The sequence below is a fragment of the Anabrus simplex genome, chromosome 1 (genome assembly GCF_040414725.1).
Source record: "Anabrus simplex isolate iqAnaSimp1 chromosome 1, ASM4041472v1, whole genome shotgun sequence".
NCBI lineage: Eukaryota > Metazoa > Arthropoda > Insecta > Orthoptera > Tettigoniidae > Anabrus > Anabrus simplex.
In genome coordinates, this window is record NC_090265.1 from 1,714,668,542 (window position 1) to 1,714,694,739 (window position 26,198).

The window sequence follows — 26,198 nt, forward strand, 5'->3', positions numbered from 1 at the left end:
GAATTACAAAGTGAGTTTCTGTGCCATATTGGAAAGAATATGCTAATGTGTGAACATCGCGCAGATGACCATTTTAAGGTAAGATTGACATGTATTATGGTAGAATTGTGTATCGTGACAGTTATATTTATGTCTGATTTTGGTGAATAACGGGTACTGAGTATATGAGAGTATTTTAATATACAGTTCACTAGACTCATGACTGAGTATACATCGAATATTCTTTAGTGCGGTGACGTTACAATATAATACGTAATAATTTCATTCTATACTATCCATACGATGGTGGTGAGGTGGTGGTGATTATTGTTTTAAGAGGAAGTACAACTAGGCAACCATCCTCTGTATAACACTAATCAGAGGGAAAAATGGAAGGGGTCCGACGCTTCGAAAAATGAAGGTATCGGCCAAAGGAAGACAAGGGCCACGAAGGGCATGAAAATGAAAGACTCCCTAGCCCTCGCAAACCTAATAGCGTCGGGGTCGGAAAAGAATAAGAGTTGACCAAGGGAGGTCGGATAGGATAGATGAAAGTGAGGAACCTGACACAAGTAAGTGGAAGCAATGCCAGGACTCAGCTGAAGGCCCCGTGGTTGCCAACCCACGCTCCACAGTTCAGAGCCCCTGGGGCCCCTTTTAGTCGCCTCTTACGACAGGCAGGGGATACCGTGGGTGTTATTCTACCACCCCCACCCACAGGGGGATATCCATACGAGTTGAGTAGCTCGTATACATATGAGATATTGAGAAAGAGCACATTGCTAGAGCACATCGAGCCGTTAATAGAGGAGTGTGTGGATTGGAAACTACTTGAATAGTTAGTTAGATGTTTATTTCTTTTCATGCAATAATGATTTCAATTGAAGTATTTTAAATATGAAGAATATGATAATGGTTAGTAAGGAGCCATATGTAGTAGGCTTTAGGGAAGTATTGTCTTAGCCCGTAAGTTGTTACTTGTGCGTACTCGAAATATGTGACCAAATAATCAGAGTTCAGATCTATGAATGATTATAATTTATGAATGGAAAGTTGGAGAACACTTTTACAATTTAATACTCACGCAAGAGTTTGTTTGGGAAATACTTACGTGAAAAAAATGAGCAGATTCACATTTATAATCTAACTTTTTCTCATTTAATTTTACTACGTTTCAAGTTAGCAAACCATTGATTTTATCTCAGCGAGATGACTTAAATGTTGTGAGAATAATTTAAATAATTAATGTGACAATATTCACAACGTTTATTTTTATTGATTCCGTGATTGCTCAGTGATCTTTTGAATATAATTTGAGAAAATGAAATACTTTTCGGAACATGGCTACGAATATTGAGATATATATTAATATGAATTTGAACATTAATTAAGAAAGAATGTAAAAGCCTTAATTATTTTATTTTATTTGAGCCAGCGCTGACTCTAATCCTTCATGTTTAAATATTACTCGAATAATACTACCCAGATTTCACTTATTTTACATCGAACATCATTTATTCAATAAATAATCTTATATTTTTCTTTTAGTAAGTGACTGTGTCTTAATTTCTGTTTGGGTAACGGCTAGTTTGTAAGTTAGTTAATAAGTTTTGTAGAAATAAGCAATTGATTAGTTCTACAAGCGGTAAGAGATTCCTTTGAACTTATCGGCCAGAGGTTCGTACTTGTGCGTGTAGGTACTCCCGTGACGCATATTCCAGCGGACTGATTCTCATCCGAAACCACGTAAAATAACTATATATAAAATCACAGATTTTATGAGCAGAATATGGATACCCTGAGAAGAAATCAAGAGCTACCGGGATAACTTGGCACTGACCGCTGCATGGGCGGGTGCAATATCAAGGCATAGTTTTGAAATTTGTGCTCTTCAAGAACCTGTTGAAACACCTTGTGAAACAAATACAATCAGTTGCAGATTAAAAAATTCCTGAAGAGAAATTTGTGTTTTGCACAGGCAGATCTACCATTCATGCAGCAAAATCTCTGCAGGGATAAACAAGAGAATCAATTAGACGTCAACGAGGTAAGTTGTTCTCTTCAATTATAGATCTAAACTTTTGACTTAATGCACACTACTATCTAAGCTACAGGACATAGGGATACAATCGTACATTATTCAGTTACCATTTTCATAGCACTTATTCCTAATGCTTCTAACATCTTGTTTCCTCTTGAAAGATGCATGTTTAGAGCTTACTAGGAAATCTGTAAATACTGCAGTAGTTGCTATACAATACCGAAGTGGGATTATAAACAAGGAAATACGCATCCTTAGATGCACAAACACGCCAGAATATACTGCACGTGCTAAACAGTGCAGATGCCAAATAAATTATTAAGTAAAACACCTTCATTCTTAAAGCAAACCCCGTCAGAACTAAGAAACAACATTAAGAACCAAAGCATTTATAGATCAAGTGACAGCCTTGGTCTACAATTCCAAAATGTATAGTCGGTTGATCCACTATTGCCTTTTAATATGATACCTGGTCTTCAAATGCAAAACACAGTAATGGGCTTAAATTGTGTGACGCATAGTGTCTTTAATTTTACTGGAAATTTTACTGAAGAAGGTTGGCACTTCATATTTTTATATTAAAGTTTGAATTTTTAGCCAGGAAAAGCTTGAAATGGGCAAAATGTTGAATGCACAACTATGTCCAATTAGACTAGGCAAAGCCTTATCTGACCCTGTAATAATTAAGAAGGAATTCCTCAAGGCAGTATTATTGGACATTTATGTTTCCTTATACATATAAATGATGTAAGTAAAGGAGTGTAATCAGAGAGAAGAATTTTTGCAAATGATGTTATATTGTACAGAGTAAGAAATAAGTTACAAGATTGGTAGCAACCGCAAAATGACCTTGATAATGTTGTTAGCTGGACAGAAGGCAATGGTATGATGATAAACGGGGTTAAAAGTCAGGTTGTGGGCTTCACAAATAGGAACAGCCCTCTCAGGTGGTGGTGGTGGTGATTATTGTTTTAAGAGGAAGTACAACTAGGCAACCATCCTCTATATAACACTAATCAGACGGAAAAATGGAAGGGATCCGACACTTCGAAAAATGAAGATATCGGCCAAAGGAAGACAAGGGCCACGAAGGGCGTGAAAATGAAAGACTCCCTAGCTCTCGCAAAACTAATAGCGTCGGGGTCGGAAAAGAACAAGAGTTGACCAAGGGAGGTCGGATAGGATAGAAGAAAGTGAGGAGCCTGGCACAGGTAAGTGGAAGCAATGCTAGGACTCAGCTGAGGGCCCCGTGGTCGCCAACCCACGCTCCAAAGTTCAGAGCCCCTGAGGCCCCTTTCAGTCGCCTCTTACGACAGGCAGGGGATACCGTGGGTGTTATTCTACCGCCCCCACCCACAGGGGGAACAGCCCTCTCAGTTTAAATTGCTGCAATAATGGGGTGAAAGCTCTTATGAGGTGGTGGTGGTGGTGGTGGTGGTGATTATTGTTTTAAGAGGAAGTACAACTAGGCAACCATCCTCTATATAACACTAATCAGAGAGAAAAAATAGAAGGGGTCCGACACTTCAGAAAAGGAAGGTATCGGACAAAGGAAGACAAGGGCCACGAAGGGAATGAAAATGAAACACTTCCTAGGTCTCCATACGTAATACCGTCGGGATCGGAAAAGAAGAAGAGTTGACAAAGGGAGGTCGGATAGGATAGATGAAAGTGAGAAGCCTGGGAAAAGTAAATTGAAACAAAGCCAGGACTCAGCTGAGGGCCCCATGTTCGCCAACCCATGCTCCAAATTCAGAGCCCTTGAGGCACCTTTTAGTTGCCTCTTTGAACAGGCAGGAAACATCGTGAGTGTTATTCTACCGCCTGCATCCACAGGGGTTTCCTTATGAGAATCATTGTAAGTACCAAGGTGTTAATGTAAGGACTCCAACTAGAGTACGGTGCCAGTGTATGGGACCCTCACCAGGGATAACCTTCAAGAGAAAGAAATGCAGCTCGATCTGTTCTGGTATTTTTTCCAACAAAAGAGTAGTGTTACAAAAACTGATGATGATGATGCTTGTTGTTTAAATGGGCCTAACATTTAGGTCATCGGCCCTAAAATGTACAAAAGGAAATGACAAATTAAAAGCCCAAAAACATCCACTGACCACTATTCAAAACATGAGGACGAAGGATGAATGGATGGATGGATATGAATTTGAAACTATCAGTGGAACCGACCCACAGTGCCTCATGTGCACAGTAGCTGGTGTAGAACAATAGTATTAGTGACCCAGCGACTGCTTTATAGCACAATACTGAATCTGATATTTGTAGTCGAAAGGGGTCCAAAATCCTAGTCAGCAGCCCCTCACAATGGGACTTATCGCTAGGAAAGTGGAACCATAATATTTGTCATGTTGCGGTACTAATCAAGAATAGCATAGATTCACGGTATTCCACACATTATGGTACTACACACAGGTAATAAAATCCACACGTTTATTACACACCTATCTGTTTAGGACATTGCGGTGCCATCTACAGGCAACGCAAGCCTATGGCATTCATCACATAAGGGTACTAACCACAGGGACTCGTACAATCCCGTGGTGTTCCTCATGTAGCTGGTACTAATCATAGGCAAGCCAGAACCATGGGTTCTCTTATCCCATGGTGTTGCTCATATAGTGCTACTAATCACAGGTACTGTAAACGCCGTCATGCTCTCATTTGCTACTAATCACAAACTTATTTGTTACCCAACGTAGTGGTACTTCATGTAAGTAAATGCGACCCATAGTGTTCCCCGCATGATGGTACTAACCACAAGTAGTTTCATGTTTCTAATTTGATCATACCTGACGACAGGCAGGGGTTACCATGGGTGTATTCTTCGTTTGCGTCCCCCACCCACAGGAGGTTGTGTGTTTGGTCCGTGAGAGATATTTTTTTCTCCTCAAGTCCACCGGCAAGCCGGTTAGGACCTCCCTTCCGCCACTTCGGATGCCCCACGTGGAAGTATCACTTCTTCCCCTGCTACACCAGCACAGTCGGTTTGTGATTACAAAAAAGTTTGGGCTGGGAAGTCTTAGGAGGAAAGATACGAGCTACATGACTAAGCAGTACGCTCTGAGCTGTCAGTGGAAAGATGCCATGGAATGACATTAGTAGATGAGTAATATTGCGTGGTGTCCTTAAAAGTAGGAAAGATCACGATATGAAAATAGAGTTGGAATTCAAGAGAACAAATTGGGGCAAAATTGGTTTATAGGAAGGGGAGTTAGGAATTGGAGTAACTTACTAAGGGAGATGTTCAATAAATTTCCAATTTCTTTGAAGTCATTTAAGAAAAGGCTCAGAAAACATCAGATAGGTAATCTGCCACCTGGGCGACTGCTCTAAATGTAGATCAGTAGTGATTGTGTACATTGCTTGATTACATTTTTAAAGATTTGATAACAGTCTGCTGAATCATGTCTTATTCCAGGCATCATACCAGAAAGAGTTAAGAATGCATCACTCAAAGTGTTATATAAAGAGAAAGGTGCCTCCAGCGACCCCATTTCATATCAATGCATAGCTTTGAAATTTGCACTCTTCAAGATCCTGATGAAATTCCTTGTGAAATTAATAGATTCAACTCCAGATTCAAAAATTCCTGAAGAGCAATTTTGGTATTGCACAGGCAGGTCTCTACAGGACCAATTAACAGAATAACTTTGCCAGTGGTGATGGTGGTGGTGGTGGTGGTGGTGGTGGTGGTGGTGGTGGTGGTGGTGGTGGTGGTGAAGTACAACTAAGCAACCATCCTCTATATAACACTAATCAGAGAAAAAATGGAAAGGATCAGCCACTTCAAAAAATGAAGATTCAGCCAAGGAAAGAACAGGGCCAGAAGGAGCGTAAAAATAAAAGTCTCCCTAGGCCTCGGGAAACTAATACCTTCATGGTCAGAAAGAACAAGTGTTGACCAAGAGAGGTTCTAAAGGATAGATGAAAATAAGGAGCCAGGCACAAGAAAGTGTAAGCAATGCCAAGACTCAGCTAAGGGCCCCATGGTCGCCAAGCCACGCTCCCGAGTTTAGAGCCCCTAGGGCAAAATCAATCACTTAGACATCGCGGAGGTAAGTTGCGCGTAAGAGATTGAAAGACGAGAGGGTGGTGGTGGTGGTGATTATTGTTTTAAGAGGAAGTACAACTAGGCAACCATCCTCTTTATAACACTAATCAGAGGGAAAAGTGGAAGGGATCCGACACTTCGAAAAATGAAGATATCGGCCAAAGGAAGACAAGGGCCACGAAGGGCGTGAAAATGAAAGACTCCGGTGGTGGTGGTGGTGGTGATTTTTGTTTTAAGAGGAAGTACAACGAGGTAATCATCCTCTCTGAACAAATAAGTGGAAAAGAAATTTAAAATATAAAACAAAATTATTTATTCAACAAAGGAATTTGGAAACGCAGTACAAAATAAAACAAAAAACAATTATAGAATTAGGCCGAAAGGATTACTAACGTATCAAAAGGGAACGTACGTTCCCTGAGTAACAGTACAATTGTAATTTACACACCCTTGATAAGTCCACTGTCGCACATAAAGCGGATGACGAGATCAGCAGTAGTCGCGTCATCGGCTAGTATGCGTTCGAGTGTTTCCTGCAGGCCGAGGCTCCGTCTTAGGCCAGAGAGATCGGCGCACTCTGTGAGGATGTGGGCCACGGTGAATTTGGCACCACAAGAACACACTGGGGGGTCTTCCGTCTTTAGGAGATATGAGTGCGTGGAACGTAAATGACCTATCCTCAGCCTGCACAGTACTATGGCCTCTCTCCGTGAAGGTCGGAAAGAGGACCGCCACACGGTAGTTGTCTTCTTAATTGCTCTCAGCTTGTTGGGAGTTCGGTTATCTAGCCACTCCGATTCCCAGAACGCCAAGATGGTTCGACGTAGCTGAGAACAAATATCCTTAGCAGGTACATTGACGGGTCTTGGAGGTAAAAGTGCAGCTTCCTTTGCTGCTTCATCCGCAAGTTCGTTTCCCGCAATCCCAACGTGGCTTGGAAGCCACACGAAAGTAATTCTGGTGCTAGCATCGCTTAACCTGGCTAGAAGGTCATGTATCCGCTGCACCAGTGGGTGTTGCGAGAAACAGGTTTCAATAGACTGCAGAGAGCTTAACGAATCGGTACACAACAGAAAGTGGCTTCTTTCGTCACGCAGTGCAAACTGCAGAGCCTCTAAGATGGCGTAAAGCTCTGCAGTATACAAGCTACATACTTTAGGGAGCGAGATCTTCGTACTCATATCATCAATGACAAAAGAGCAACCAACATTATCTCCGATTTTAGAACCATAGGTGAAGATAAGTCTCGCGGCCGGATAATGGTGAACAAAGTCCTGGAAATACCTCCGATGAACGGAGGAATCCGTGTTCACCTTGGGTCCACGGAGTAGATCTAGACGCATATCCGGTCGCGGAACCAACCACGGAGGTACCTCACTAAGAGTTCGTTCAAGACAACCACCGATATCAATATTCAAATCATGACACAAGCTATCAATCCGAAGCCCAACCGGCCGTGTGGCATTCGGCCGGTCTTGGCACCGCTGGTGGTATTGGGTGCGATAGATGCATTGATAGCTTGGATGTAGCGGCATTTCACGAATTTTGGCAGCGTACGTTAGGAGTAACTGCTGCCTCCTTATCCGTAAAGGTGGAACTCCCGCTTCAGCGAGCAGGCTGGGAATGGGGCTAGTACGGAAAGCACCCGTTGCCAGCCTTACTCCACTATGGTGAATAATGTCTAAAAGGCTCAGCGTAGATTTTGATGCTGAGCCATAAGCCGCACTTCCATTGTCAATTCGGGAGAGGACTGTCGCCGTGTAAAATCGTAGCAGTACCGCACGGTCAGCCCCCCACGAAGTGCCGCTGAGAAACTTAAGCATGTTAAGTCTCTTCATGCAGGCAACCTTAACTGACGGATGTGGGGCTGCCACGTAAGTCTCTTATCAAAAAGGAGACCCAGGAATTTGCAGGTGTCAACCACTGGTAAGACACTGTTTCGCAAGCGGAGCTCTGGTTCGGGATGCACAGGTCGACGTCGACAGAAGTGTACAACTGAGGTTTTCGCTGCTGAAAATCGAAAACCATGTTGCAGGGCCCATGTATCGACTCGGTTAATAGCTTGCTGTAGCTGTCTCTCAGCAAACGCCACCCTTCCGGAGCTGTAATGTAGAGATAAGTCGTCTGCATACAGCGATGGAACGACTGCGGGCCCAGCAGCGGCAACTATGCCGTTGATGGCGATTGCGAACAGCATGACACTCAGTACCGATCCATGAGGTACTCCATTTTCCTGAACGTAATATTGAGAAAATGTATTCCCTACTCGGACTCGAAAGAGACGGAGGGACATGAAGTTCTCAATAAACGTTGGCAAATTTCCCCGAAATCCCCACTGGTGTAGAGTGGAGAGAATCCCATATCGCCAGGTAGTATCGTAAGCTTTTTCCAGGTCAAAAAACACGGCGACTAGGTGTTCCTTCTGGAGAAAGGCCTCCTGAATGGCGCTCTCCAGTCTGACCAGATGATCAGTGGCAGACCGATGAGAGCGAAAACCACACTGGTAGTTAGACAATAGGCCCTCCCTTTCCATGGCCCACACAAGACGCCGGTTAACCATCCTTTCAAATAGCTTACAGAGGCCATTTGTAAGGCATATTGGCCTATAACTATCCAGAAGTTTTGGATCTTTACCTGGCTTGGGAATTGGTATTACAATTCCCTCACGCCATTGAGATGGAAACACTCCCTCACTCCATATTCTGTTGAATAGGGTGAGGATATCCTTGAGACATCTGTCACTCAAATGCTTAAGCATTTAATTATGGATTTTGTCCGGTCCAGGAGCCGTATCTCTGCATAGCGCAAGTGCACTTCGCAACTCCCACTCCGTGAAGGCCACGTTGTAGGGATGCGAAGCACTAGAGGCAAAAGAGAGACGGTGGGCCTCTCCTTCGCGCTTAATTGGAAGAAATGCAGGGTCGTCTCTCCTAGAGCTGGACGTATCTGCGAAATGTGACGCGATGTGGTCTGCAGTGACTGAACGAATCGTAACTATATCTCCATTAATGGAGATTCCGGGTACTGAGGGCACATTCTGTACTCCGACAATTCGGCGGAGTTTTGTCCACACTTGTGATGACGGAGTATGTGCTGTGATGGATGACACATACTTTTCCCACGTAGCTTTCTTACTTTCTCGAATCAAAAAACGGGCCTTCACGCGCAGACGCTTAAATGCGATATGATTGGCCATCGTGGGATTCCGACGATAATGTTTAAAAGCCCGTCGGCGATCACGTATGGCTGCTGCAATTTCGTCCGTCCACCATGGGACCTGCTTCCGGCGACGAATACCGGACGAGGAAGGAATTGTTTCCTCTGCAGCAGCCAAAATTCCAGTAGTAATGGAAGAGACGTGGTCGTCAACAGACTCCAGCATATCATCAGCCATCACTGCGCGTTTTGTAAATTCTGGCCAATTTGCCCGCCGAAGTAACCAGCGCTTGGGTACTTCAGACTGTCTTTGATTCAAGAGAGACAGAATTATCGGGAAGTGGTCACTATCACAGAGGTCGTCGTGAACTTGCCACCATAGCAGGGGAACTAGCGCACGGCTACACAAAGTGACATCCGGGTGTGAGAATGTGCCATGCATGCTACTGAAATGTGTCGGTTCTCCTGTATTGAGCACACAAAGATCAAATAGGTTGATCATTCGCTCAAGCTTCCTCCCCCTAGAACAGGAAGACGGAAAACCCCATAGTGTGTTACGGGCGTTCACATCCCCCAGCTTGAGGAAAGGAGGAGGCAACTGAGCGATCAAATCTTGTAGTGCATGCATATCAAGGTTATAATCCGGTGGAAAGTACACGTTGCAAACCGTTGTCATTACTGGCAACGGAGTGCGAACTGCAACTGCATCTAGCTGAGTACGGAGCGGTACTTCTTCGCTGAAGATGTCGGAGCGAACTAGGGTACAAACGCCCCCAGTTGCCGCGCCATCCACTGCTACTCTGTCTTTGGAATAAAGACGATATCCTCTCATAGTCGTGTCGTGTCCAGGTCTCAAACGAGATTCCTGTAGACAGACTATGGAGGCCGCATAGACGGATATCAGTTGACGTAACTCAGCTAGGCGACAGTGGTAACTACTGCAGTTCCACTGCAATAGTGCCATTGTGTGGATTGGTAGTGTTGCGAAATTAGGACAATTGCTTGCCCTTCTTTTTGTCAACTACCTGCCATTTTCCGCCGCTGTTGTCGGTATTGTCGTCACCATCCACGACAATGAGTGGTTCAGTCTCCATTGTCTCCTCAGAAGAAGGAGGCGCAGTGACTGGACCCTCCGCGGACGGTGATCTCATTGGTCTGGAACAGTGGGCCTTCTTTCTGGGAGAACTAGGTTCTCCAGAAAGTGATCGAACAAGAGGGCGTCGGGGCCTCTCGCTCTTGCCCACCGTTTCTCTCTTTTTGGGAGGAGAGCCGGCAGATGGCTCGCCGGATTTCTTCGGTGATCCTGTGGACCCCGACTGAGTTGGAGAAGGCTTCTTCTCCAATTTTTTAAGGGAGCTCTGTGGCTTCATCTTCTCCTCCTTTATGATCTGGGCATTGGAAGGAGGGCTGGACTTTCCAGCCCTATTTGGGGAAGTCTTTCCCCCCGCCCTGTTGGGGGAGGACTTCCCAGCCGAACGTTCCTGGGAAGGGCCCTTTCCAGGCAACGTCGACAGTAACACTCTTTTCAGTGCTTCACATGGTGAAACTCCAGTTTCTTTACTTACTGAATTTTGTTGCTGGCTTTGACTTTTCAATGCATTTTCAGTACCGGTGTTCTGTACAAAACTGTGTGAAGTGATCCGTACGTTTGTGACCTTTTCCGCGAATGAGATGGAGAATTCCGGAGCAGCCATGGATTTGAACTTCGTCCGGGCGTCTGGATAAGATAGCTTATCCAGCGTTTTAATCTCCTGGATCTTCTTCTCCCGCTTGAATGTGGGGCACTCCTTGGAGATTGGAACATGCGTACCCGGGCAGTTGACGCACACAGGTGGTGGTGTGCATTCAACCCCAGCATGCTCGCACTTCCCGCACATTTTGCAGGTCGTCGAACCTGTACATCGCAATGAGGTGTGGCCAAACTTTTGACAGTTATAACACCTCATTGGTGCCGGAATGTACGGACGAACAGTCAGGCGATACATTGCTACCTTTATTCGTTCAGGTATGGTCTCAGCGTCGAAGGTAAGGATGAAAGCACCCGTATCGAGTAGCTTATCACCCACACGCCTCTTCAACCTCTTCATGTCGGTTACACCCCGACGTGCTAGGTACCGGATCATCGTATCATCGGAAGACTTAACCAAATCCCTGTGGAATATAACTCCCTTGCAAGAGTTAAGGGTTTGGTGCTTCTCGATTTACACCTCTACCTTACCGAATAACTTGGCTTTAAGTAGCCGTCTGGACTGTTCAGCCGTAGATGTCTTGATAAGTACGGACCCATCTCGGAGCTTGCGCATCTCGTCGACTTCACCAGCAACAATTTCTTCGATGGAATTGCTTATCATAAAAGGACATTCGTCAAGGAAACTTTTACCATCGACCCTGGAAGCAACCAGGAATCGAGGAAGACGTTCGTCACTCATGTAGTCTACAGGAACTGGAGTATACCGCTTACGTTTCTTAGCAATATTTGACGCTGTTTTTTGAAGGGTGCCACCCTTTGTAAAAGAAGGAAGAGAAAGAGGTTCCGTCTTTTGTCCCACGAGTACTCACGGAAATATGACGTCGACCTCCGGCAGAGCCAAGGAGATTTACCGGAGGCAAGGCTATATACTCCAGAGGGCGCCCGGTATCTGGAGGGGGTCGCTTGGAACTACTCTCCCAGTAGCCATGCATCACCTCGCCACGACCCGAAACTTGTGATTGGGGGAGGATAAAAACTCCATACTAACCTAATTATTTTTTTTCATTTAATTTTTTATTATTTTTTTATTTTTATTTTTCATTTTTTTTTCTGTAATGTCTAACCTAATCTACCCGAGGTGGTGGTGGTGGTGATTATTGTTTTAAGAGGAAGTACAACTAGGCAACCATCCTCTATATAACACTAATCAGAGGGAAAAATAGAAGGGATCCGACACTTCGGAAAATGAAGATATCGGTCAAAGAAAGACAAGGGCCACGAAGGGCGTGAAAATGAAAGACTCCCTAGCCCTCGCTATCCTAATAGCGTCGGGGTCGGAAAAGAACAAGGGTTGACCAAGAGAGGTCGGATAGGATAGATGAAAGTGAGGAGCCTGGCACAAGTAAGTGGAAACAATGCCCGGACTCAGCTAAGTGCCCCGTGGTCGCCAACCCACACTCCAAAGTTCAGAGCCCCTGGGGCCCCTTTCAGTCGCCTCTTACGACAGGCAGGGGATACCATGGGTGTTATTCTTCCACCCCCACCCACAGGGGGAGAAAGACGAGAGAATTTGAAAGAATTAACATAATAAAGTGTACTAGATTGGAAGAAGAGAGATTCTTCAAGTAAAGCACAAAGTGTACTAGATTGGAAGAGAGAGATTCTTCAAGTAAAGCACAAAGTGTACTAGATTGGAAGAAGAGAGATTCTTCAAGTAAAGCACAAATAAAGTGTACTAGATTGGAAGGAGAGAGATTCTTCAAGTAAAGCACAAATAAAGTGTACTAGATTGGAAGAAGAGAGATTCTTCAAGTAAAGCACAAATAAAGTGTACTAGATTGGAAGAAGAGAGATTCTTCAAGTAAAGCACAAATAAAGTGTACTAGATTGGAAGAAGGGAGATTCTTCAAGTAAAGCACAAATAAAGTGTACTAGATTGGAAGAAGAGAGATTCTTCAAGTAAAGCACAAATAAAGTGTACTAGATTGAAAGAAGAGAGATTCTTCAAGTAAAGCACAAATAAAGTGTACTAGATTGGAAGAAGAGAGATTCTTCAAGTAAAGCACAAATAAAATGTACTAGATTGGAAGAAGAGAGATTCTTCAAGTAAAGCACAAATAAAGTGTACTAGATTGGAAGAAGAGAGATTCTTCAAGTAAAGCACAAATAAAGTGTACTAGATTCGAAGAAGAGATATTCTTCAAGTAAAGCACAAATAAAGTGTACTAGATTGGAAGAAGAGAGATTCTTCAAGTAAAGCACAAATAAAGTGTACTAGATTCGAAGAAGAGATATTCTTCAAGTAAAGCACAAATAAAGTGTACTAGATTGGAAGAAGGGAGATTCTTCAAGTAAAGCACAAATAAAGTGTACTAGATTGGAAGAAGAGAGATTCTTCAAGTAAAGCACAAATAAAGTGTACTAGATTCGAAGAAGAGAGATTCTTCAAGTAAAGCACAAATAAAGTGTACTAGATTGGAAGAAGGGAGATTCTTCAAGTAAAGCACAAATAAAGTGTACTAGATTGGAAGAAGAGAGATTCTTCAAGTAAAGCACAAATAAAGTGTACTAGATTGGAACAAGAGAGATTCTTCAAGTAAAGCACAAATAAAGTGTACTAGATTCGAAGAAGGGAGATTCTTCAAGTAAAGCACAAATAAAGTGTACTGTAAGTGCCACATGTTTATTATATCTTAGATAAATAGTGATCAAGAAGTTATACAAATTCCTCAAAACAATGTCTTAATCAACTATGCCATTGCCTGCTAGAATCGTATTTTAGGTCCTGTCATTTAAGAATGGTGGATGGTGACAAATTTTACACAATGCTGAACAATGACCATTGTTGTTAGCGACGTCAGCTCTGACTGAGTAAAGAGTCAAGATCTGAGTCCTGACATTGCTTCCACTTACTTGTGCCAGGCTCCTCACTTTAATCTATCCTATGAGACCTCCCTTGGTCAAATCTTGTTCTTGCCGATCCCGACACTTTTAGGTTTGCGGGGCTAGGTTGTCTTTCATTTCACGCCCTTCGTGGCCCTTGTCCTCCATTGTCCGATACCTTTATTTTTCGAAGTGTCGGACCCCTTTCATTTTTCTGTCTGATTAGTGTTATATAGAGGATGGTTGCCTAGTTGTACTTCCTCTCAAAACAATAATCACCACCACCACCTTGGGCATAGTATGCCTTTCCAGGTTTAGGTATGAATACTGCTCTAGCTTCAGACCATGATTTTGGGCCGTACCCTAAAGCTAGACTAGCTCTGAAGAGGTCCGTCAGGGAATTGACGAGTATCTCCCGTCCTTCCTGTAGGAGTATCGGAAGAATCTCCTCTGGCCCCAGAGCGTGGATTCATCATTACAGTACTGTGACATAACATATGATAAAAGCTTTGACATAGCGTAATATACTCAAGAAGTCCTTAATGAGCAAATTTCATCACATTCATGTGATCTAAGATTTTATAATATTCTGTGACACAGAAATGTGATAAGTGTAATATAGGCCTTAGAAACACAAACCCACCAGAATATACTGCAGCTGGCAAACAAGGCAGATGCCGAATGCGGTAATAAGTAAAAGAACCTTCATTCTTAAACCAAAAGCCCACCAGAACTAAGCATCAACATTAAGATGGTGATGGTGGTGGTGGTGATTATTGTTTTAAGAGGAAGTACAACTGGGTAACCATCCTCTATATAACACTAATCAGAGAAAAAATGGAAGGAGTCTTACACTTCAAAAAATGAAGGTATCGGCCAAAGGAAGGCAAGGTGGTGGTGGTGGTGGTGATTATTGTTTTAAGAGGAAGTACAACTAGGCAACCATCCTCTATATAACACTAATCAGAGTGAAAATATGGAAGGGGTCCGACACTTCAAAAAATGAAGATATCGGCCAAAGGAAGACAAGGGCCACGAAGGGCATGAAAATGAAAGACTCCCTAGCCCTCGCAAACCTAATAGCGTCGGGGTCTGAAAAGAACAAGAGTTGACCAAGGGAGGTCGGATAGGATAGATGAAAGTGAGGAGCCTGGCACAAGTAAGTGGAAGCAATGCCAGGACTCAGCTAAGGGCCCCGTGGTCGCCAACCCACGCTCCAAAGTTCAGAGCCCCTGGGGCCAAGGAAGGCAAGGGCCACGAAGGGTGTGAAAATGAAAAACTCCCTAGCCCTCGCAAACCTAATAGCATCGGGGTCGGAAAAGAACAAGAGTTGACCAAGGGAGGTTGGATAGGATAGAGGAAGGTGAGGAGCCTGGCACAAGTAAGTGGAAGCAATGCCAGGATTCAGCTAAGGGCCCCATAGTCGCCAACCCACGCTCCAAAGTTCAGAGCCCCTGGGGCCCCTTTTATTCGCCTCTTACGACTGGCAGGAGATACCATGGGTGATATTCTACTGCTCCCACTCACAGGGGGAATCAACATTAAGAACCAAAGCATTTATAGACCATATGACAGCCTAGGTCTACAATTGCAAAATGTTAATCGGTTGGTCTACTATTGCCTTTTAAGATGATACTTGGTCTTCAAATGCGAAACACAGTAATGGACTTAAATCGTGTGGCGCTTAAGGTTTTTTATTTTACTGAAGAAAGTTGGCATTTCTTATTTTGATATTGATGTTTGAAGTCTTGGGGCCACCAGATTAGAGGAAATATCTGAAATGATCAAATTGTAGCTTAGTCTACAAGAGTAGCATAGACTCGTGGTATTCCACACATTATGGTACTATTCACAGGTATTGAAATTCGCACATGTATTACAGACCTACGTTGTTTCGCACATTGCAGTGCCAAATACAGGCAACTCAAACCTATGGTGTCCATCACACAAAGGTACTAAACTCAGGGACTTGTACTATCCCGTGGTCTTCGTCATATAGTGGGTACCAATCATAGGCAAGCCAGAACCATGGGTTCTTTCATCCCATGCTCATATAGTTCTACTAACCATAGGTACTGTAAAAGTTGTCACACTGTCATTTGCTACTAATCACAAACCTATTTGGTACCCAACATAGTGTACTATGTGCACGTAAATGCGACCCATGGTGTTCCTTTTTTTTTTTTTTTTTTTTTTTTTGCTAGGGGCTTTACGTCGCACCGACACAGATAGGTCTTATGGCGACGATCATGGTGTTCCTCACGTGGTGGTACTAATCACAAGTAGTTTAATGGTTCTAATTTGTTAATCCCTTGGTTGCCCCTTTTAGTCGTCCCTTATGACAGGCAGGGGATATATAGGGTGTAATCTTTGTCTGCGTCCACCACCCACAGGGAGTTGTGTGTTTGGTCCACGAGATGTACTTTTTCCCCTCAAGTCTGCCTGCAAGCCGGTTAGGACTCCCTTGTCCACCAGTGGAATATCACCTCTCCCCCTGCTACGCCACTGTAATACGTTCATGGTTACAAAAAACGTTTGGGCCGGAAAGATTTGGGAAAAAGGATATGAGAGCAGTATGCTCTGAGGTATCAATGGAGAGTGGCAAGGAATGACATTAGTAGATAAATAATTCTGAGTGGTGTCTTTAAAAGTAGGAAAACAGGGTGAGTTGGCCATGCGGTGAGGCCGCGCGGCTGTGAGCTCGCATCCGGGAGATAGTGGGTTCGATCCGCACTGCCAGCAGCCCTGAAGATGGTTTTCCACGGTTTTCCAATTTCATACCAGGTAAATGCTGGAGCTGTACCTTAATTAAGGCATCGGCCGCTTCCGTCCCATTCCTAGGCCTCTCTTTTTGCATCGTTGCCATAAGACCTATCTGCATCGGTGCGACGTAAAACAACTAGAAAACAAAAGGTAGGAAAGATCACAATGTGAAAATAAATTTGAAATTCAAGAGAACTAATTGGGGCAACATTTGTTTATAGGAAGGGGACTTAGGGTTTGGAATAACTTACTAATGGAGATGTTCAATACATATCCAATTTCTTTGAAGTTATTTAAGAAAAGGCACAGAAAACATCAGACAGGGAATCTGCCAGCCGAGTGACTGCCTTAAATTTAGATCAGTAGTGAGTGATTACATTGCTTGATTACATTCTGAAAGATGTGATAACAGTCAGCTGAATCAATGTCTTATTCCAGGCACCACACCAGAAAGATGGAAGAATGCATCACTCAGAGTGTTATATAAAGGGAAAAGTGACTCCAGTGACCCCAATTCACATTAAGGCATTGCTTTGAAATTTGTGCTCTTCAAGATCATGATGAAACTCCTTGTGAAATGAATAGAATCAACTGCAGATTCAAAAATTCCTGAAGACCAATTTGTGTTTCAACAGGTAGATCTACCATTCAAGCAGCAAGATCTCTACAGGGCCAAATAAGAGAATCACCGACGTAAGTTGTTTGCTTTATTTATGGATCAAAATTTTTTTACTTCCTGCACAGTACTATCTAAACGACAGGACATAGGGAGGTGGTGGTGATTATTGTTTTAAGAGGAAGTACAACTAGGCAACCATCCTCTATATAACACTAATCAGAGGGAAAAAATGGAAGGGATCCGACTCTTCGAAAAATGAAGATGTCGGCCAAAGGAAGAGAAGGGCCACGAAGGGCGTGAAAATGAAAGACTCCCTAGCCCTCGCAAACCTAATAGCGTCGGGGTCGGAAAAGAACAAGAGTTGACCAAGGGAGGTCGGATAGGATAGATGAAAGTGAGGAGCCTGGCACAAGTAAGTGGAAGCAATGCCAGGACTCAGCTGAGGTGGTGGTGGTGGTGGTGATTATTGTTTTAAGAGGAAGTACAACTAGGCAACCATCCTCTATATAACACTAATCAGAAGGAAAAAAGGAAGGGGTCCGACACTTCGAAAAATGAAGATATCGGCCAAAGGAAGACAAGGGCCACGAAGGGCGTGAAAATGAAAGACTCCCTAGCCCTCGCAAACCTAATAGCGTCGGGGTCGGAAAAGAACAAGTGTTGACCAAGAGAGGTCGGATAGGATAGATGAAAGTGAGGAGCCTGGCACAAGTAAGTGGAAGAAATGCCAGGACTCAGCTGAGGGCCCCGTGGTCGCCAACCCACACTCCAAAGTTCAGAGCCCCTGGAGCCCCTTTTAGTCGCCTCTTACGACAGGCAGGGGATACCGTGGGTGTTATTCTACAGCCCCCACCCACTGGGGGAAGGACATAGGGATACAATCATACATTATTCAGCTACCGTTTTCATAACAGTTATTAATAATGCTTCTAACATCTTCTTTGTGGCGGTGGTGATTACTGTTTTAAGAGAAAGTACAGCTGGGCAACCATCCTCTCTATAACACTAATCAGAGAGAAAAAATAGAAAGGGTCCGACACTTCGAAAATTGAAGGTATCGGCTAAAGGAAGACAAGGACCACGAAGGGCGTGAAAATGAAAGACACCCTAGCCCTCGCAAACTGAATAGCGTCGGGGTCGGAAAAGTACAAGACCTGACCAAGGGAGGTTGGGTAGGATAGATGAAAGTGAGGAGCCTGGCACAAGTAAGTGGCAGCAATGCCAGGACTCAGCTGAGGGCCCTCTGGTCTCCAACCCACGCTCAAAAGTACAGAGCCCCTGGGGTGATGGTGATTATTGTTTTAAGAGGAAGTACAAGTAGGCAACCATCCTCTATATTACACTAATCAGGGGGAAAATTGGAAGGGATCCGACACTTCAAAAAATGATGGTATCAGCCAAAGGAAGGCAAGGCCCACGAAGGGCTTGAAAATGAAAGACTCCCCTGGCCCCCATATGTAATACCATTGGTGGTGGTGGTGGTGATTATTGTTTTAAGAGGAAGTACAACTAGGCAACCATCCTCTATATAACACTAATCAGAAGGAAAAATAGAAGGGATCCGACACTTCAAAAAATGAAGATATCGGTCAAAGAACGAAAAGGGCCACGAAGGGCGTGAAAATGAAAGACTCCCTAGCCCTCGCAAACCTAATAGCGTCGGGGTCTGAAAAGAACAAGAGTTGACCAAGGGAGGTCGGATAGGATAGATGAAAGTGAGGAGCCTGGCACAAGTAAGTGGAAGCAATGCCAAGACCCAGCTGAGGACCCCGTGGTCGCCAACCCACGCTCCAAAGTTCAGAGCCCCTGGGGCCCCTTTTAGTTGCCTCTTACGACAGGCAGGGAATACCGTGGGTGTTATTCTACCGCCCCCACCCACAGGGGGAGTAATACCATTGGGGCTGGAAAAGAACAAGTATTGACCAAGGGAGTTCAGATAAGATAGATTGAAAGTTAGGAGCCTGGCACAAGAAGTGGAAGCAATGTCAGGCCTCAGCTAAGGGCTCCGTGGTCACCAACCAATGCTCAAAACTACAGAGCCCCTGGGGCTAACATCTTCTTTCCCCTTGAAGGATGCATGTTTAGAGCTTAGGTGTACTAGGATATTTTTAAATACTGCAGTAGTTTCTAAACATTACAGAATTTGGATTATAAAGAAGGAAATACGCATTCCTAGACACACAAACCTGCCAGAATATACTGCAGCTGCTAAGCAATGCAGATGCCGAATGCAGGATTAAGTAAAAGTACTTTCATTCTTAAACCAAAAGCACACCAGAACTAAGCACCAACATTAAGAACAAAGCATTTATAGACCAAGCGACAGCCTTGGTCTAAAATTGCAAAATGTATAGTCGGTTGGTCTACTAATGCCTTTTCAGATGATACTTGGACTTCAAACTTGAAACACAATAATGGAGTTAAATCGTGTGGCACTTAGGTTTTTAAATTTTACTGTATATTTTACTGAAGAAAGTTGGCATTTCTTCTTTTTATATTGAAATTTGAAGTCTAGGCCACCATATTGCTGGAAAAGCCTGAAATGTGCAAATTATCGCTTAGTCTACGAATGCTTAACTCCATCCAATTAGACTAAGCGAAGCTTAATCTGACCCTATAATAATTAACAGGGAAATTCCTCAAGGCATTATTATTGGACATTTATGTTCTCTTATACATATAAATAATGTGAGTAAATAAGTGGAATTAGATAGAAGGCCTTTGCGAATGATGTTATTGTGTACAGAGTAAGAAATAAGTTACAAGATTGTGAGCAACTGCAAAATGACCTTGATAATGTTGTGAGATGGACAGAAGGCAATGGTATGATGATAAATGGGGTTAAGGTGGTGGTGGTGGTGGTGATTATTGTTTTAAGAGGAAGTACAACTGGGCAACCATCCTCTATATAACACTAATCAGAAAGAAAAATGGAAGGGGTCAGACACTTCGAAAAATGAAGGTATCGGCCAAAGGAAGACAAGGGCCACGAAGGGCGTGAAAATGAAAGACTCCCTAGCCCTCGCAAACCTAATAGCGTCGGGTCAGAAAACAACAAGAGTTGACCAAGAGAGGTCGGATAGGATAGGCAAAAGTGCGGAGTCTGGCACAAGTAATTGGAAGCAATGCCAGGACTCAGCTTAGGGCCTCGTGGTCGCCAACCCATGCTCCAAAATTCAGAGCCCCTGGGGCCCCTTTTAGTCGCCTCTTACGACAGGCAGGGGATACCGTGGGTGTTATTCTACGGCCCCCACCCACAGGGGGAGGACAAATTAGGACAAAATTTGTTAATAGGAAGGGATTGGAATAACTTACTCAGGCAGATGTTCAATAAATTTTCAATTTCTTTGAAGTCATTTAAGAAAAGGCTCAGGAAACATCAGATAGGGAATCTGCCACCTGGGTGACTGGCCTAAGTATAGATCAGTAATGATTGATTACATTGCTTGATATCATTCTGAAATATGTGATAACAGTCTATTGAATGAATGTCGTATTCTAGGCACCACACCAGGAAGATGGAAGAATGCATCACTCATAGTGTTATGTAAAGCGAAAGGTGACTCCAGTGATGCCAATTCATATCAAGGCATAGCTTTGAAATTTGTGCTCTTCAAGATCCTGATGAAACTCCATGTGAAATGAATAGATTCAGCTGCAGATTGAAAAATTCCTGAAGAGAAATTTTGGTTTCGCACAGGCAGATCTACCATACATGCAGCAAGATCTCTACAGGGCCAAATAAGAGAATCACTTAGACATCCCTGAGGTAAGTTGTTCATGTTTACTTGTAGATCTAAAGCTTTTGACTTAATGCACACTACTATCTAAATGACAAGGTATAGGGATACAATCACACATTATTCAGTTACCGTTTTAATAACAGTTATTGCGAATGCTAACATCTTCTTTCCTCTTGACGGATGCATCGTTTAGAGCTTACTAGGAGATTTTTAAATACTGCAGTAGTTGCTAAACAATACAGAAGTGGGATTATAAAGATGGAAATACGCATTCATAGACACACAAACCCGTCAGAATACTATGCAGCTGCTAAACAATGCAGATGCCAGATGCAGTATTATTGGTGGTGGTGATTATTGTTTTAAGAGGAAGCACAACTAGGCAACCATCCTCTATATAACACTAATCAGACGGAAAAATGGATGGGATCCGACACTTCGAAAAATGAAGATATCGGTCAAAGAAAGACAAGGGCCGCGAAGGGCGTGAAAATGAAAGACTCCCTAGCCCTCGCAAACCTAATAGCGTCGGGGTTGGAAAAGAACAAGAGTTGACCAATCGAGGTCGGACAGGATAGATGAAAGTGAGGAGCCTGGCACAAGTAAGTGGAAGCAATGCCAGGACTCAGCTAAGGGCCCCGTGGTCGCCAACCCACGCTCCAAATTTCAGAGCCCCTTGGGCCTCTTTTAGTCGCCTCTTACGACAGGCAGGGGATACCGTGGGTGTTATTCTACCGCCCCCACCCACAGGGGGAGATGCAGTATTAAGTAAAAGAACCTTCATTCTTAAACCAAAAACCTGCCAGAGCTATGCATCAACATTAAGAACCAAAGCATTTATAGACCATAGGACAGCCTCGGTCTACGATTGCAAAATGTTTAGTCGGTTGGTGTTTATTGCCTTTTAAGATGATACTTGGTCTTCAAATGTGAAACAGAGTAATGGACTTAAATCGTGTGGCGCTTAGGGTTTTTAATTTTACTGGAAATTTTACTGATGAAATTCGGCATTTCTTATTTTTATATTGAAATTTGGATACTTGGCCACCAGAATACAGGAAATTTCTGAAAGGAAAATATTGTCCCTTAGTCTACGAATGCATAACTATGTCCAATTAGACTAGGCAAAGCTTTAAGTGATCCTGTAATAATCAAGAAGGGAATTCCTCAAGGTATTATTATTGGATATTTATGTTTCCTCATACATACTGTATAAATGATGTGAGTAAAGAAGTGGAATCAGAGATAATGCTTTTAGTGAATGCTGATATTTTGTATAGAGTAAGAAATATGTTACAAGCTTGTGAGCAACTCCAAAATGACCTTGAAAATGTTGTGAGGTGGTGGTGGTGGTGATTATTGTTTTAAGAGGAAGTACAACTGGGCAACCATACTCTATATAACACTAATCAGAGGGAAAAATGGAAGGGATCTGACACTTCGAAAAATGAAGATATCGGTCAAAGAAAGACAGGGGCCATGAAGGGCGTGAATATGAAAGACTCCCTAGCCCTCGCAACCCTAATAGCGTTGGGGTCGGAAAAGAACAAGAGTTGACCAAGAGAGGTCGGATAGGATAGACGAAAGAGAGGAGCCTGGGACAAGTAAGTGGAAGCAATGCCAGGACTCAGCTAAGGGCCCCGTGGTCGCCAACCCACGCTCCAAACTTCAGAGCCCCTGGGGCCCCTTTTAGTCGCCTCTTACGACAGGCAGGGGATACCGTGGGTGTTATTCTACCACCCCCACCCACAGGGGGGTGAAAATGTTGTGAGATGGACAAAAGGCAATGGTATGATCACAAACGGGATTAAAAGTCAGGTTGTGATTTTCACAAATAGGAAGAGCCCTCTCAGTTTTATTTTCTGCATTGATGGGTTGAACGTTCCTTAACGGAATCATTGTAAGTTCTTAGATGATAATGTAAGGAGGTGGTGGTGGTGGTGATTATTGTTTTAAGAGGAAGTACAACTAGGCAACCATCCTGTATTTAACACTAATCAGAGGGAATAAATAGAAGGGATCCGACACTTCGAAAAATGAAGCTATCGGCCAAAGGAAGACAAGGGCCACGAAGGGCGTGAAAATGAAAGTCTCCCTAGCCCTCGCAAACCTAATAGCGTCGGGGTCAGAAAAGAACAAGAGTTGACCAAGGGAGGTCGGATAGGATAGATGAAAGTGAGGAACCTGGCACAAGTAAGTGGAAGCAATGCCAGGACTCAGCTGAGGGCCCCATGGTCGCCAACCCACTCTCCAAAGTTCAGAGCCCCTGAGGCCGATAATGTAAGGAAAGATCTTCATAAGAGGAATCACATAAATGGGATTGTAAATAAAGGGTACAGGTTTTTGCACCTGGTTATTAATGCGTTTAAGGATTGTAGTAAAAATTTAAAGGAAATGGCATTTAAGTCTCTAGAAGGACCCCAAGCAGAGTATGGATCTAATATATGGGACCCTCACCAGGATTACTTGATTCAAGTACTGGAGAAAGTCTAAAGAAAAACAGCTCGCTTTGTTCTGGGTGATTTCCAACAAAAGAGTAGTGTTACAAAAGAGTTTCGGCTGGGAAGACTTGGAAGAAAGGAGACGAGCTGCGTGACGTAGCAGTATGCTCTGAGCTGTCAGTGGAGAGATGGGCTGGAATTATATTAGTAGATGAATAATTCTGAGTGGTGTCATTAAAAGTAATAAAGATCACATTGTGAAAATAAAGTTGGAATTCAAGAGAACAAATTGGGGCAAAATTTGTTTATAGGAAGGGGTCTTAGAAATTGGAATAACTTACTAAGGGAGATGTTCAATAAATTTCCAATTTCTTTGAAGTTATTTAAGAAAAGGCTCAGAAAACATCAGATAGGGAATCTGCCACCTGGGCAACTGCCCTAAATGTAGATCAGTAATGATGGATTACATTGCTTGATTACATTCTGAAGGATATGATAACAGTCTGCTGAATCAATGTCTTATTCTAGGCATCATACCAGAAAGATGGAAGGATGCATCACTCAATGTGTTATATAAAGGGAAAGGTGACTCCAGCGACCCCAATTCATATCAAGGCATAGCTTTGAATTTTGTGCTGTTCAAGATCTTGATGAAACTCTTTGTGAATTGAATAGATTCACCTGCAGATTCAAAAATTCCTGAAGAGCAATTTGGGTTTTGCACAGGCAGATCTGCCATTCAAGCAGCAAGATAACTACATGGCCAAATAAGAGAATCATTTAGACATCCCAAGGTAAGGTGTTTGCTTTATTTATAGATCTAAAGCTTTTGACTTCATGCACACGACTATCTAAATGACGAAGGGATACAATCATACGTCATTCAGTTACCATTTTCATAACATGCTTCTAACATCTTCTTTCCTCTTTAAGGATGCAAGTCTAGAGCTTACTAGGAGGTTCGTAAATAATGCAGTTGTTGCTAAGCAATACAGAAGTGGGATTATAAAGAAGGAAATACGCATTCTTAGACACACAAACCCACCAGAATATATTGCAGCTGCTAAAGAATACAAATGCCGAAAGCAGTAATAAGTAAAAGCACCTTCATTCTTAAAACAAAAGCATGCCATAACTAAGCATCAACATTAAGAACTAAAGCATTTATAGACCAATATGACAGCCTTGGTCTACAATTGCAAAATGTTTAGTCGGTTGGTCTACTATTGCCTTTTAAGATGATACTTGTTCTTCAAATGTGAAACACAGTAATGGACTTAAATCGTGTGGCGCTTAGTTTTCTTTATTTTACTGGAAATTTTACAAAAGATTTCTTATTTTTATATTGAAGTTTGAAGTCTTGGCAACCAGAACGCAGGAAAAGCCTGAAATGAGGATATTGTCACTTAGTCTACGAATGCATTACTATGTCGAATTAGGCCAGGCAAATTTACCCTGACCCTCTTTTTGCGGATGATGTTATTTTGTATAGATTAAGAAATAAGTTACAAGATTGTGAGCAAATGCAAAATGGCCTCGATAATGTTGTGAAGTGGACGGAAGGCAATAGCATGATGATAAACGGGGTTAAGAGTCAGGTTGTGAGATTCACAAATAGGGAAAATCCTCTCAGTTTTAAATAATACCATGGGTTGAAAGTTCCTTATGGGAATTGGTGGTGGTGGTGATTATTGTTTTAAGAAGAAGTACAACTAGGCCACCGTCCTCTATATTACAGCAATCAGAAAGGAATGATGGAAGGGATCCGACATTTAAAAAATGAATGTGGCCTCGGGAACCTAATACCACGGGGTCGGAAAAGAACAAGAGTTGCCTAAGGGAGGTTGGATAGGATAGATGAAAGTGAGGAGCCTGGCACAAGTAAGTATAAGCAGTGCCAGGACTCAGCTAAGGGCCCCGTGGTTGCCAACCCACAATCCTAATTTCAGAGCCCCTGCGGCCCCCTTTAGTCATCTTTTACGACAGGCGGGGGATACCGAGGGGTGTTATTCTACCACCCCCACTCACAGAGAAGAGAATGTATAGAGGTTCCAGCTTTTCAATACACTGTTATTAAGTTGTACCAACATTAAGTTAGAACATGTTGACTTTGGTACTGGTTCTGACACATTTAAACTTTCATCATCAGCTGATTAAGAGAACAGGGCAAAAGGACTAAATCATAAACAATTTTAAATACACATAACAAATATAAGACGTTATTCACAGTCAAGAGGGTATACGTAGAAATATCAGCACCCTTTATGAAGAAATAAATTCAGTTGAAGTTCATTGTAATGTGACAGTCTTGTATATTCCTGCTGTGCTGTATTCATGTAAAAACACGTTGAGTTAATGGTAAATAATGAGTTAAAAATTTTGATCCAACATAAGATCTTGAGGGATGATTCGTTAAAAGATAGATCTTGAGAGATGCAGCTTCTGTACAGTGGTGGTGGTGGTGAATTTTTTTGTTTCAAGATGGTGGTGGTGGTGATTATTGTTTTAAGAGGAAGTACAACTAGGCAACCATCCTCTCCGTAACTCTAATCAGAGAGAAAAAATGGAAGGGTTCCGACACTTTGAAAAATGAAGATATCGGCCAAAGGAAGACGAGGGCCACGAAGGGCGTGAAAACGAAAGACTCCCTACCTCTCGCAAATCTAATAGCGTCAGGGTTGGAAAAGAACAAGTATTGACCAAGAGAGGTCGGATAGGATAGATGAAAGTGAGGAGCCTGGCACAAGTAAGTGGAAGCAATGCCAGGACTCAGCTAAGGTGGTGGTGATTATTGTTTTAAGAGGAAGTACAACTTGG